Here is a 2,439-nt window from a genome sequence, read left to right as displayed (position 1 = left end):
TGGGCCAATCGCGGTCATCTGTACTTTTATAAGAAAGAAATGGCACTTTTAGTGACATTTTGCATACAAATCCCCATCTAGTAGGGCGAAGTCACCCAGTCAGTTCGGTGGAAGTGGCGATTTCGATTGGGAATAAAGGAAGAAAGGATCGCCTCAGCCTACTCGGATCAAAACCATTCGACTCAGCACCCCGAAGATTACAACTGGTGAAAAATTGATTCTAGGCCGATATAGCCCTGAACTAAGTATGAGTAGTGCAGAAGTAATTTTTTAACCTGCTTAAGAATAGCAATAATCATTGGGAGTAATATTTAAAAAAAGAGAGGGGTAAAGGATTTAGTTCTTACGATGTTGCATGCCGGTGGCTTCATCCAGTGAGCAAATGTCGACTGGACGTACTCTAGCGTTGAGCAAGATTCCTCATTCCATGTACTAGTTACCACTACAACTACAATATGCACTGAGTGTTTTGTTTTGCAGAACAAGGACTTAGCTTGATGAAAACAAATCACCCTCATCATGGGGCTGTTAAGTGATGACGTCACAGTTCCTTCGATACGCATAACAACGATCCCACTGGGGACAAACAAAAGTAGCGTCGTCTCCACCGAACCAGTTGTCAGTGGCAACATATAGGAATCGTGTACATTTCTTCGTTTCTTCTTTGCTGTTTTCAGTGAGTGTTTTGTTTTCTCTTTGTCCTTGATCTCGACGATGTTGTCGTGCTCATTACCTTACTGAGACGTCTCTTGTGACTGTAGCCAGTGTCACGGAGGATTTTATTGGCGTGACAGGGTAGATCGCCGAGATCGAGCGTGAAAAACGCTCTGCATTAGTGGCTCCTGCAGAATGTTTTCTGGGTTGGCGTATCCATGGTCAACAAAACCAAGGTGCAAGACAGCATGAGAGATCGTGTAAACGATGTAAACTCCAAAAGGTAAGCTCCTGAACAAGTGGAAAGATATGGGTATTTACAAACTCTCTCTTCATCCATCGATTGCCGCTATGCATTGCATTTTGTCTTCACAGATAATCTGGCCAAATTTATTGTAACTAGAGAGTGCAATCGTGCTTGGGGCCCATCCCAATGTCATCACATGGCTGTGGTGACTAGTGTATATCTGGGAGAATTTTTCCTCGACTGATACGGAGTGCAGGTGGATCGATTATGAGAAATGCGAACATGTGAAGTAAGTAATTAGTTGTGTCGAAGAAATGTGCAATAAAATATAATTTTCTTTACACTCAAACATACACTGTAGATGTACATGTAACATCATGATAATGATTCCATCTTCATTGTCCCGCAACTGGTACACCATACGCACCGAATACATGGTGTGTGTGTGTGCGTGCGCGCGCAAGCGCGCGCATGTACATGCACACACTCTCATGCGTGGCCGAGTCGGCCAGACGAACAGACCATGCATTTGCGCGAGGTGTCCGTAATGTCATTGGAACGCTGTACTTTATGACTTTATTCCAAACGAGTATGTCTTGCCCCTGACGAATGGAGTTGTGTCTGTGCTCAGCGGGTATCGGGCTATGACGCAACACTGCAATTAGCACTGCAATTAAAAGAGCACTTATTTTGACTAACTTCCTTTGCGTTTACTTGGTTGAGCCCGTAGTTTCATTTCTGTGTTCTGTCATGATTGGCCTCTGGAAATAATCAGAGTGGATGTCATTCTGCGATATATCTGTGCCTTGTGCGACAGGTTCAAGGCTAGATGCACTTCACATTCGGTGTGCGATCTCAGCGTCTGGGACCTGATGAAGTCTTGGTTGGATGATTATTCAAGCCTGATACTACTCGACACACCAATGTTCATGTCAATGTAATTTTTTCAGAGCTGCACTATTTACGTGTTGATGCTTACTTCGGTGTTAGCGTGTTTCCCCCGGATTGTTTCTATCATCATGATCGTGTGTTCTTGGGCTGAGCGAGCACATGCACAAGTGTGCAGCTATAACCCTGTGTATCTTTGGTTACATTTTGTTCTGCAATGCATGTACCTTGTAACATTATGTGCTTGCACTGCTTTGTCTGGCCTGCGTATTTCAGGACTATTCAGTGCATTAGACCCAGGTTTGTTTGGTTGCCGGATGACCTCTTGTTGCGTCGCTCTGTATTTGTATTCATCAATTTTTGGGCTTGAGAATTGAGCTGTTGTGTGGTTCCCAATATGAAAACATCATGCTGGTGCTCTGTGTTTCGATTATCGACTGTCAGAGCAGTCATGCATTTATTAGCAGAACGGTCAATACTGTAGTCTTTTCACGTGTTTGTCTTTTTTGTGTTTTCGCCGGGGGTATTAGCGGTAACGTTGCACACAGAACGGCAGTGTTGCATCACTGGACGACCCTGCCTCTGCATCTGACTTTATTTCCGCAGGATCTGGTGCAGTTACACCAGACAGCCACTTCCTGTAAACACGC

At 44.3% G+C, this 2,439-nt stretch overlaps 1 long non-coding RNA gene across 2 annotated transcripts; it reads left to right on the top strand.

Annotated features, from left to right (window-relative positions):
• Nucleotides 1-551: 551 nt before the first annotated feature.
• Nucleotides 552-2,204, top strand: LOC135823048 (uncharacterized). 2 transcript variants are annotated; one of them, XR_010554599.1, is made up of 3 exons: nucleotides 552-937; nucleotides 1,030-1,190; nucleotides 1,719-2,204. It is a non-coding gene; the product is annotated as an uncharacterized LOC135823048 (long non-coding RNA). The 2 variants fall into 2 exon arrangements; XR_010554598.1 differs by lacking the exon at nucleotides 552-937 and having other exon boundaries at nucleotides 948-1,190.
• Nucleotides 2,205-2,439: the final 235 nt, after the last annotated feature.

This window comes from Sycon ciliatum, chromosome 8 (assembly GCF_964019385.1).
Source record: "Sycon ciliatum chromosome 8, ocSycCili1.1, whole genome shotgun sequence".
Taxonomy (NCBI): Eukaryota; Metazoa; Porifera; class Calcarea; order Leucosolenida; family Sycettidae; genus Sycon; species Sycon ciliatum.
This window is presented reverse-complemented; position numbering and strand designations above follow the sequence as displayed.